The sequence below is a fragment of the Haliotis asinina genome, chromosome 2 (genome assembly GCF_037392515.1).
Source record: "Haliotis asinina isolate JCU_RB_2024 chromosome 2, JCU_Hal_asi_v2, whole genome shotgun sequence".
Taxonomy (NCBI): domain Eukaryota; kingdom Metazoa; phylum Mollusca; class Gastropoda; order Lepetellida; family Haliotidae; genus Haliotis; species Haliotis asinina.
The window spans coordinates 85,662,908-85,675,573 of NC_090281.1; the positions used below are offsets into that span (position 1 = coordinate 85,662,908).

The window sequence follows — 12,666 nt, forward strand, 5'->3', positions numbered from 1 at the left end:
TGAGGGTGCACCACAAAAGATCTCTTGAACAGTTTACATGTAACATGACAACAGTGGAACAAAGGATTATTCACAAAGCAGTATATTATATTTGTGATGATTAAGGGGTATCACATCATGCAATCTGTGGTGCTAGGTCCTTTTGATGACATGCTTGAAACCTGACAAGAAACTGTCTTGACTCTGTGACAATCTGTGCACAGCATGACGGCACATATAGACAGATACAAATCTAAGTACACTGAGGTGTTGAAACTTATCAACCAGTTCAAATGTAAAACATCAGTAAATTGTGTACCTCAACATAACAATGGTAACATCGGTACCTGATTTCTCACTACATTGTGAAATATCTTCTGGTTTCTTTTGACAAAGGAATAGACTATTCTATGTTAGGGACATCTTAATCTTTCAGTGATATACTAAACTGATTCTTTTAACATGTATAACATGTCAAAAGTATATCTAAACATAATGACATATCTGTGGCATGTGAAGATCCACATTAGAACAGGTATTAGAGGTAGCTAAAGGGACAGTTGTTCAGACCAACTTACTTGGTTGCCACATGAACAAATCTCAGTTTCACAGACAGATAATCATGATATAAGCCACTTATTTGTTTGGTTCAGACTTGATTATTTACTGACTACCATTACATGGCTACAAAGTTGCAGCCTGCAAGTTTATTATCAAACATTCAAACAAACAAAATGTATCTGTTGCCCCTGTCAAAATCTGAGCATCATGTAAACATGACAAAACTGTCTGATAACACAAACTTTTCTCAACATCAATGCTACCCACCATCAACATACGTTTCTGCTTCAAGACAAAGCAGAAAGTATCTGACAACCACCACTACACAAGTCAAACAATCGAGAACTTCCAGCTCAGATTTCTTTTCCAGCAACTTCCTGTGGAGCTATTGTTTTTATTTCGCCGTCAAGCGGTTTTCAAGTGAATGTGTGTGATGAATATACATGCTGTGATGCAGAACTAAGGCAATGGTGGAGGGTTTCACACATGCTATAACAATATAACACACATCCTATATGTAACGTACAAACTTAGGTGACTGTTGGGGAAAGCTGAACAAGAAATATAAGCATCATCAATGTTCAACATTTGGAATATAAAGTAGCCAAGAGTCTACTTTAAAAACTGCTAGTTGTGTTTGAATTAGAACCTGTTTAAATGTATATACAAGATAAATAGGTTCCTTCAAACTATCTCACTTTGAAATTCATATAATCCGAATCCAAAAAGTAAAAAGACAAGACACAGCTACTATGAATTTGTAATCTAATGTTAATCCAGATAGCACTGCCAGTATTTTACTTTGCCCTAGAATACAATGGATCCAGAGGATCTTGTCTATAATTTCAAAGTGCTTACAGGAAACAAGAAACAAGAAATGACAATCACACACTGTACTCTGGGAATAGAACCGAGGGTTTGGTATGATGGGCTAACACTTCAACCACTGGGTCGCCCCAGCTCCCTATAAAGTAATCAATACAATAATCAGTACAATAATGTACTATAATTACTACATTAATTACTTTTATAACAGGAACCATATATTTCTTACATGTAACTGGGTACAGTTAATATTCTCATACATCCATTGGTATACAAAATCTGCAGTCATTCTACACATTTGTTCATAATGGATGTATAATTTCTATATATGTAATCTGTAAAACCCTGTATCACCAAAGGTGAAATTTGACCAGCCTATTAATAGCCTTTGATACAGAGAAATTGTGAATACATGCAAGCAAAGACGTATATTCATGAATATACATCTTTGATGCAAGTAAGATTTCCATTATTACCCAGAGCTCCAGATAAGATGCATATCTGCATAAATTATGCGTGGATAATTCAGATATATGCATAAACGGTCAAATCAATCTTAAGATCTCTAATTGTGTAGGTTGTCTGTATTGAAGCACAGATTGTTGAGTTTTTCTGCTTGATCTCCATTAATATTTCTAATCCACGCTCTGTTCACAATTTGTTCAAAACATAGTCCTTAAACAGTGTTACTATCACAACACTCCCAGTCGCATTAATAATACAGCTTTAGGGCTACTGTAGATTGCATGATGGCCTTAAACAAGTGTAGGAAAACATTTAATGCTCAGTGGCGTAACAAGCATTGTCCTTTATTTCCTGAATGAATGACTAACCAATAGAAAATCATTGAGTTTTTTTTAAAGGAAAACTGTTTCAGTTAGCAAGGAACATTAATAAAACCATGCAGCTTGTGAAATACTCCTCTTTTTATTTCCAGTTGGTATTTTACTCCTCAGTGTTAATTTTGAGGTGTGAAATATACTTGGGAAAACAAATTATTATCTGGAGCCCGGTGATCTGACTGCATACAAGTTGACTACCAAAAATGAAACATACAGCTCTATGGATTACAACTTCTTGTTTAATACGTTGAGCAACGTTTCGCTGTAGATTCTTACATTGTTTTCAAGCTAAATGTGACTACCAAAGGGCTGGCTTTCACTATAAATGGAAGTCTGGCTTTCACAATAAATCAAAGAGATGATAAGTTAGTAACTAAATACTTACTGATATCAATAAACATCACAGATGTGAGTTTTGACAAAAAGTCTAATTGAAATCAACTTATGTGATGTCATTGATAAGTGCTGACAGATCGCTGAACAGACTACTAACACAAAAATGGTATGTTGAACATTACATAACATCCTTATTCTCACTACATGGTGGATACTTATTCAATATAACTGACATTCCTCCTGCTGCAATGTGATATCATGAGGAGTTATCTCATACCGATCAGTACATCACTATCAATGTGATAACAGTTAATAGTCATTGTCACACAGTGATGCCAGTGTATAACACCAATATATCCAGAACTAAAACATGAAATTCAGCATATGAAGCTATAACAACTAGTAGCTGACTACATTATCCACTAAAGAGATCTAGGAGACGCTTGCTCACATCTAATCAGCTCAGTAGGAATGCATATGTTTTAGAAGAACTTGGAATAAAAACAACAATAGTTCAACTATACTGATGGAACCAAACAACGGATTACACGAAACTCTTCCAGTAGACTTTTGGAGATTTCTTTGCATACTTTGTATTGCACTGTGAGGAAATCTGTAAGCAGATATTGAAACACTTAGCAATAACCCAGCAATATGACAGAAGAACCAGAAATTCCAATGGATCAATATCATGTGCAACACTATACTCAACTAGGACAAAATGACTTGCAGCAGCAAAGTACTTGGTTCAATCATTAAATTTGGCGAAATGTATCATAAAACTTGCTTCCTTTTTCTTTATCAATAAGTTTAGTGGGAACAGTTTGGCAACTTCAAACAAGGACAGTTTTCCTATATTTTATTGTTGTCAAGAAAACTATCGTGAATATATACATAATTGTATGCTACTGTCAGCAATATGCATTATTATCAAAGACGGGACGTCATATATTTGACAATGTGGTGAACCAAAACTAGACTTGCAGCTTGACAAGTAAATGCTTTAACTGCTTTGGTTTTTCAATGTCCCTCTACAATATGCCAGCTGTAAACAATGATCAGAACATAGAAAGACTATTCAACAAAACCTGGACTTGCAAGATGCAAGATAATCAGAGGAGTTAGTCAAGTCAGACAGAGTTGTCTCCCATTATTCCTCCAAAGAATGCTTCCTGATACAGACATTTCAACTCTTATCTCCAAAGCTTTCAAAATTTATCAAAAAAAGATAATGGGCTTTCAATATAATCACTTACACTAACATTTTTAATGCTGTTAAATGCTTCAAATTTTCGACAAATATAACTTCTTGTAATTAATGATTAAGTAAACATGTTTTTCAGAGCTGAACAACCACAAGAAACATGAACACAGACAACAGTTAATCACAAAGAGGTTGATAATATACAACAACTTATTTAGAGAGAACATCAACACACTACACAGGACTACAACATATCTTTACAAGAATACATGTCTGATACAAGGCTACAACAATCTTAGAACACATCTATCACTAAAGTGCAAAAGTTGCAGAAACTCATGCACTGGTTGCTGAACATGGAGTGACACAGGGAGGTGGGGGTGTGACGGGACAGTTATTGAGATGAATCAATAAGGCAATACTACAACACACAATTGAGTGTTACATACCTCATAACTTGGGATTGGCTCCAAGACAATGCAAGACACCAAAGCAATATGTAATTATATGTAACAATACCCATATCACCATGTTAATTATCAATTTAACTATACACAAGAGGGTAAATAAATTACACACTACTGACAATTTCTTACTGCAATATACTTAAAAAAATTTAAGGACTCAAGACTTGCTACTTTAGTGAATGTAAGTAATGTAAGTCATAAGAAAGTAATAAATGATAATTGGCAGCAAATAAATGGTTCTGGGCCAAACCTCTGATTTATAGACTGTGCACACCATTATGACACATAATATGCAATATCACATGTAAGCAACACTAAGATCCACACATTGTAGATTTCTATGAACATTGTAGCTAACGACTAACAAGGTTACTATGGTTACTGGAAATTTATTCTGACCCTGATCTATCTCCATGTCATTTACTACAGACACATTATGCTCAATTCATTAACATGAAAAAAATTGCGAAAAAAGATGACAACTGTATGCGAAGAGAATGCCGAAACACCACAAACCCAACCCAACCCAACCCAACCCAACCCAAATACCGAACATCAAATAAGTTCCATGGAGTCATGTGAGAAAACAAAAATACCAGGAATTTTTTAAAAGGTGCCATAGTCCACCAGATAAATATTTTAGACGTGCCACTGTGAAAATATGTGCCCATACCTTTTGATGATCTGATTAAACTAACATTAGTAACAACATCAGAACCCTTACATCATTTTAATTTATTATTTGACAAATAAGTCAATATTGTTGCAAAACTGTACATTTTACAGAAGGATTTCCTGCACATTATCAAAACTGAACGAATAGTTCAGCTTCTTTTGTCCTGGACACATAAACTGTCATCATCCAAAATAAATTTTCTTCTATGCACACTGGCTTTCAAAATGGCCACACTCATGATAAGCTGAAAGTGCCTCAGATAAACGGTTTGATGGGGCAATAATATGTTTGAATGATTTAAGTTGGTTAAATTTATCCCATTTTCCATTATATACAACACTATAGCATTACTTGTATGATTTAAGTCGTGCAGCCAAGGCACACTGTAACCATTTCATCTGAACCATTTCAATATTAGCCTTATTAGCTGTTGTGAAATCAACAGAAAACAATGTGACATGAAGATTCTATTTGACTATGTGCTATATCATAGTAATATACACAGCTACAGTCATGATAAATGTTATGTAAATATAAATAACTTAGTGAGTGGCCAATATAACACAAAATAATAACGAACATGAATATTTGCAAGAGACAGCGGCAATTTGAATATCAGTGGTACGTTATTGTGTATATCAACCTGGCCACCTAATTGATGATGATAACAACCTCTTATAATAATCATGGATCTTAATACACCACTGCATATGTTTCTTTCTATGCCACTGATATACCCTGCCCACTGACTCAGTATATATTTATACCTCATACCATCCAACAGGTTAATGATATGTGGCAGGCTGCTAATCCTGCTAGTCACCTATTGAAATAAGCATAGTCGCCTTTTATGGCAAGCATGGGTTGCTGAAGGCCTGTTCTACCCCAGACCTTCATGGGTCCTCTGTCAAGAGCAAGATGGCTCTCAGGGAAGACAGTAATGAAATAGCAATACCCTTGTACCTGTACTTGAATAAAGTGTATTCATTATGCATTTTCCACAAAAATAAACCAAACATGCTCACTTTACCTGCGAATACTATGAACACCATATTGTTATACATTTCTATAGAACAAACTACCATATGTTACAAAATGTACGCTTCAATATATTTACATCTTGTCATGATTTTATCAATATTGCCAACGAACGCCTGAGTCTACTTCAATTTAATGACTATTTCAACATCAAAATAGCTCAAAACAAAATGACACATGACTGATAAAACACAAAGAGTCATTACAGTATGTCATGTCTGAACAAAGTTTCAGTTTCTCATGATTTCTGGGGACTTCTTTTAGTTATGTTCTAATATTTTGATAAACAAATAGTGAATCCAGAAATTATTTATCACATGGATATATGGAAGCTCCTTTGTTTTCTTTAGGAAAGGAATTTACTTAAATCCATTTTGAATTGGGAAAAGCTTATATAAAATACACTAACAACATCATCTATAAGTACGGTGATGTGCTTTGAAAATTGTCACAAGATCTTTTGGTGTCGTAAGTTCATTATCTAGTACTGGCGACTTCCTTTATAATCGTTCTAACATTTTGAGAACCAAATATTGAATCCAGAAATTATTTGTCATGAGGACACGTGGAAGCCACCTTGAGGTTCTTCAGAGGCATCTAGAAGTCGGTAGTCTAATATACGACAATATGTTATGGATGTCAACTTCTTCTATTGTTTCACAATGTTTCTGGGCTATTCCTTGCCCCTACATCAGGTGGATGCTAACTAACAGTTAAACTGGATATATATACAGGATATATATACTTGTAATGTACATGAAGTCAGAGTGATGATTTTACGCATGTACATACAATTAAAACATAGCAGATAAAAAGAGAATTAAAATATGCACAACCTGGTATGGTGTTGTTACAATGGAATTAAGCAACAGAAGTCTATGTATTTGATTGGTGTACAATGGTGGGGGGGTGATAGTCTAACCATATACAAAAGCTAGGATAAGATACTAAGGGTTGGATGATGCTGTAACAGTGGATTAGCCGGTGATTGGTGAAGCCTTGCGTTTAATTGATTTCCCAGGCATTGGGTAGGTAAATACCTTGGTCTCTGTTCATCTGTGGGGCTAATCTCTTGATGTTGATAGCTTCTGAAAGTCTGCGTCATTGCTAATCATGGATGTTCGATGGTTGTTGCTTGCCAGTCAATGCTGTCTACTGTGAGTCTTGTGTCCAGGCTACTGATACAAGAGTCAAGTTTGGCACAGAGGATGTGGAGGGCTTCATCATGTGGAGTGATGGTGAACAGGTCTACAACGTCAAAGCTAACCACTGTGCCAGTTATGTGAGAGTCTGAGAGTTTCTTCACAAACGTAGCAGTCACTGATGAAGGATTTACCTTCTTTGCCTAAACCTGATAATAAGTTTGAGAGGAACTGAGCAGTGTCGTAGAATACAGAGCCACGAGAGCATACAAGTATTCTGGTTTTTACAGGATTTTTGTGTATTTTGACAGTTGCACGTGCACAGGGAGGTTGGGATTGATGGGATTCTGTTTTGTTGAATGTAGAGTCACTTATTTCATTATCTCATGTAGGGCTTTTAGGGTCTTCTTATGCTGCTGTTCCTGCTCTTGTATCAGTAGCATGGACACAAGACTCACGGTAGACAGCATTGTCAAATTAGTTTCTAGCTGCTTTTAGACATCCTACTTCACCTGGCAAGACAACATCTACCAGCAAATCCATGGGCTCCCCATGGGTTCACCTCTGTCACCCCTAATCACCGAGATCTTTGTGACCAGCTTCGAAGAGACAGCCCTGGCTACATGCCCTTTCCAACCACTCTGCTGGTACTGAAAGGTGGATGACATCTTCACCATCCTAGATCCCGACCATGACCCTGCCATCCTCCTTGACCATCTCAACAAGCAGCACCTGCGCATCCAGTTCACGATGGAAATAGAAGACCAACAAAAACTACTGTTCCTAGATGTAGCCTTGCGGAACTCCCCCAACAACATTACCTTCTCCGTCTACAGAAAACCCACCCACACCGACCAGTATATTCACTACCTCTATAACCGTCACCTCCAGATCAAACATGCAGTTGTCTCCACCCTGACCAGACAAGCCAAATCTATCTGCAATTCTGACCATCTCCAAACTGAAATAGACCATCTAAGAACTTTATTCATCATCCTCAAAGGCTATACCAAACAACTTGTAGACAGAATCATATGATCAACCCTGCAACAGTAAGAAGAACGCCAACCAAAATCTGAACCATCCCCAGTTACAATTAACATTCCCTACCAAGGTCAGACTAGCCACCACATCAGTCGACTGCTCAAGAAAACTGCCGGTATGTATGTGACATTCAGGTCTGACAAAACACTGAAGACCATTCTGAAGGCCAATGACAGATGCACACCAACCAAGACCACTCACAAGGCCAGGGGCTGCATCCACAAGCTTATGTGTGACCCTGGCAGCAGATATGTAGGAGAGACATCTCGCCCCGCTGACATTAGGCTGAAAGAACACAGAACTTCAGTAGAAAAATCAGATCTAAAGTCAGCCCTTTCTGAACATATTGTGAACAATCCGTCACAGTCCATTGACTGGCAAGCAACAACCATCATTGCATTGAACATCCATGATTGGCAATGACGCAGACTTTCAGAAGCTATCAACATCAAGAGATTAGCCCCACAAATGAACAGAGACCAAGGTATTTACCTACCCAATGCCTGGGAAATCAATTAGACGCAAGGCTTCACCAATCACCGGCTAATCCACTGTTACAGCATCATCCCACCCTTAGTATCTTATCCTAGCTTTTGTATACTATCATCTCCCCACTATTGTACACCAAACAAATACACTGGCTTCTATTGCTTAATTTCATTGTATTTGTAACAACACCATACCAGGTTGTGTATATTTTAATTCTCTTTTCATCTGCTATGTTTTAATTGTACATACATGCGTAAAATCATCACTCTGGCTTCATGTACATTACAAGTATATATATCCTGTATATATATCCTGTTTAACTGTTAGTTAGCATCCACCTGATGTAGGGGCAAGGAATAGCCCAGAAACATTGTGAAACAATAAAGAAGAAGTTGACATCCATAACATTTTGTCAGAAGCCATCTTGTTTTCTTTTGAAAAAGAATAAATCAGTTTTATTTACTTAAATTCATTCCGAAGTTTATTAAGTCAAAATGTGAAAGTCAATTTAATAACACTAACAACACTATCTTTAAGTACAGTGATGTGCTTTAATCACCAGGAGATCTTATTGTGTCATAAGTTATACGTAGATTATCTGATAAGGGTCAGGTAAATATATCCTTATACTTATGAGCATGAAGCTGTTAATGTCAGTGTGCAGCAAAATGTCAATTATTTGAACAATGTATCTATTCAGTCAGTTAAAGGGACAGCTTATGGGTTGGTTTGAGGATAAAAACAGAGACCATAAACCATAGTCTCTGATAACATGTATAATTATGCATCTGATATATTTGAAACGGAATGAATAGCTTTAGTAAAATGGGAAGAGAATTTACAAAATAATATTCAAATCAGCATGTCAACCCAGCTTTACATAAGTTACAATATATTAAGTATGTTAAGGTACATGTTGAGTATTAATATGTGCTGAAGTGAATTCAGTATGACTCAGCATCTCACAAGCAAACATCCTAAATGTTAATACCATTTTACCACCATCTGAATAAAATAGTAATTCCGAATGATTCATAAGAAAACCTTGAAATGTCGAAAGATCAACCTCAGGCATGTTTGAACCAACCATTCATCCTGTTCAACGATGGCGAAATTTACTTGGCTAATTATGAGAGTACTTATAAAATTTAATGAGTGTCTTGAGCTACTTTTTGCTAGAAAAGGGGTATTTATTGCTTTTACGTTCCACTTTTATGAAATATGACTGGCAATATTGAAGAAAGCAGACTACACTATATGACAGAAGAGGTGCTCATATTTCTGTTCCAATGAATGGTGGAGCATGACTTGGTCGTTTTGTTTACACTACCTACACGTACACTTACCAGGAAAGGATCGATCTTGTTAGTTACAATCAGTAACGCAGGTTCGGTGAAGGACAAAGAACCGGTTTTACAGAAACGAATAGCACGAACAGCGTAAAAATCTTGAGAACACCACCAAAATAATAGTCTCGTGACCTACGGGGGTTGCTTCTCGATGACTTCCGGGTTCAAACACATTATGAGTTATTCCCCTTATAAAGTAGGTCATCTTTTACCGGCGCTTCACGTTGTCACAACGCACTTGCTAAATTATATGTTGTTATTTATGTTAATATCATCGCAGAACAACGATGACAGTGATGACTTTGTACAAACGGGAGTAGATGGGGTGGGGTGGGTGGTTATTACAAACAATAATGCCGATTACACCTAATAAGGTAATATGACTAGATATTCCCATGAGTCTGAATTAAATATAGAAAGCTCTTGTTAGCAGTTATCATTTTTTAACTGTAGAGTCATTGCGTGTGCAAGAAATACACGAAAGCATTATCGCTTTTCTGCCTTTCAGACTATATGTACACACAGCTATAGACTGGGCGATCGTGAAGAGGTGTTGTTGATTACAAAATACAGTAAAGTCAGCAACAACGATGTTTGCGAGACTGAACACAAAACAGGTCCGTCATCAGTGATTGAGTTTAGTTTTACGTCGCTTTATGCAATAATCCAACCATATCACGACGGGGGACACCAGAAGTGAAGGGAATCCGACCTTGGTCTTCGGTTTGCAACCAACCAACCAACCAATCAACCAATCAATCAATCAATCAAACAATCACCTCAAAATTTTATGGCTCTTGGCATTCTATTCTTATTTGTTATTTTTATGTTTCTTGCTTTGGTGTGGATATTTTACTATACACGCTCGTAAAATTCAAAGCACTTTTACATGAGCAAAACATACTACACTAAATGTTTATGCAGTTAGTGTAGCCCATCCTGAATGATCGTCAGACTAGCAGGCGACGTCAAGTTCCGATGACGTGATGCTGAGAACGCTAAGTCTGTCGTTGGTGCCGTTTCTCCGGTTTTGGGTTTTCACTGTAGGTTTTGTGGAAGCGTATACAGATAGAGGACGGGTCTTGCGTCGCTTGTCACGCGATGAGGGCTTGCAGCACAGCAAACAATTCAGCTGAAATGTAGGATAATACTTTACATAATTGACTAGTTTTGTTTGATTTAATAACGTATTGTCTTTTTGTCATTAAAAGAAATATGAAATCATAAATAAGATAACAAATATTTCACACATCATGTGAGGTGGACGAACTTATTATTTGACCAGGGTTTTTTCTTATTCCGACAAAGTGAAAGTGAATGCGTGATTTAGTTTCAATCCGCTTCCGTGCAAATAATTCAAGCCAATGGTCATAAAGATCTGTGCACACCTTCCAACGTACTTCAGTCTCATTTGTGTGGAAATTCTAAGTACACAAAAGGCGATAAGCATTTAATATTTCCAGTTTTTTATGTTGTTCAGTTAAACTTTTACTTCAGCTCTAGTATTTCTATCTGAAGACGACACGCCTTAAAAATCTAAAGCTTAGAACTGATTTTCATATATCTGGCATTCAGTTTGCGGCTTCATACAAAAAATAAACGAGACAACCAGAATAAGGATCAGGAGGGCAACCACTCAGTGTCAGGGTACACCGACACATCTTAAGATACAGCTATAGCCTGTGGATAGGCTGTGCGAGAATAAGGATTTGAGGGTTAATGGCTCACTATCGTTAATAAAAACTCCCTCATATTAACACATTTATTAATTTTGAATATTTCGCTAAATTACAGAGAAATAACTGATTTTGTACATACAGTTCACGCTCCCTACCTTCTCGAAGAAACCCATTATTCAGCCATGTTTGTCTCTGCACCCACTATGAATGTATATATACAGGCAATGAAGGCTTCTCGTATCCAACCAAGATAGAAATGTTTCTACTGCTCATTCACAACATGTGTATCTACAGGATTGGATATAGTTGTTGCCACATTTAAGCTATCTTCAGCTGTTGATCTGTGACACGCCGCTACCCGACACCCAGTGTTAGCCCTGGCTTTTTATGAAACAGGAATTGGTGTATTGTGCGCGTTCATCGTTCTGTGTACGTGTGGGTAGGTCAACCTGTAGCGTGGTGGTCGCTTGCTTGATAACATCAGAACGGAATCCACATGAACACTTTGCTTCCAGACACACAATAGCCAGTGCAGAGTATATATATTACTAAATGGACAACATATCTTGTTTTCGAACTGGTTTTAGGAATTAGAAAAGTTAAGAGAGAAGTTATATCTTCTTTGAGTGGCATTTAGAAGTTGGTGTGATGAACAACGACGAGGTTTCTATAGATATACACGGTATCTGTTATTGATACTTGCTTGATAACGGTGTTAGTAGCTCTATCGAAACGTCGTTCAAATTAACAAGGGTCATCAGAAGATGACATATCTCCCCAAGAGATATTTGCCAAGATCTATTGAAAGGTACAAAATGGTTTTCGAGGTGTGCTCCGGAAACGAAGCTCATCCATCCATTTTGAGATTAAGTCAGATTCGTTTCCATGGAAACTTGAAAAGTGATAAATCACAAAAATCTGCAAATAGCATAAGACACCACGTTGGGGTCTGCCACACATATCTACCAAGTTTCGCTGACAGACATTAAGAAGTTGTTGAGTTGTGCTCCGGAAACAAAGCCCATCCCTCCATTT

General features: G+C 37.0%; 1 protein-coding gene across 3 annotated transcripts in view; it reads right to left on the bottom strand.

Moving 5' to 3' along the window:
- Window positions 1-10,111, bottom strand: part of LOC137274491 (H(+)/Cl(-) exchange transporter 3-like) — a 64,812-nt gene extending 54,701 nt beyond the window's left edge. For 2 of the 3 annotated variants that reach the window (XM_067807702.1, XM_067807701.1), the window contains exon 1: window positions 9,950-10,111. The gene's annotated coding sequence lies outside the window, so the exon portion shown is untranslated. The remainder of the gene's footprint in view (window positions 1-9,949) is intronic. The other variant, XM_067807700.1, reaches the window with a different exon arrangement.
- Between the last annotated feature and the right edge of the window lie 2,555 nt (window positions 10,112-12,666).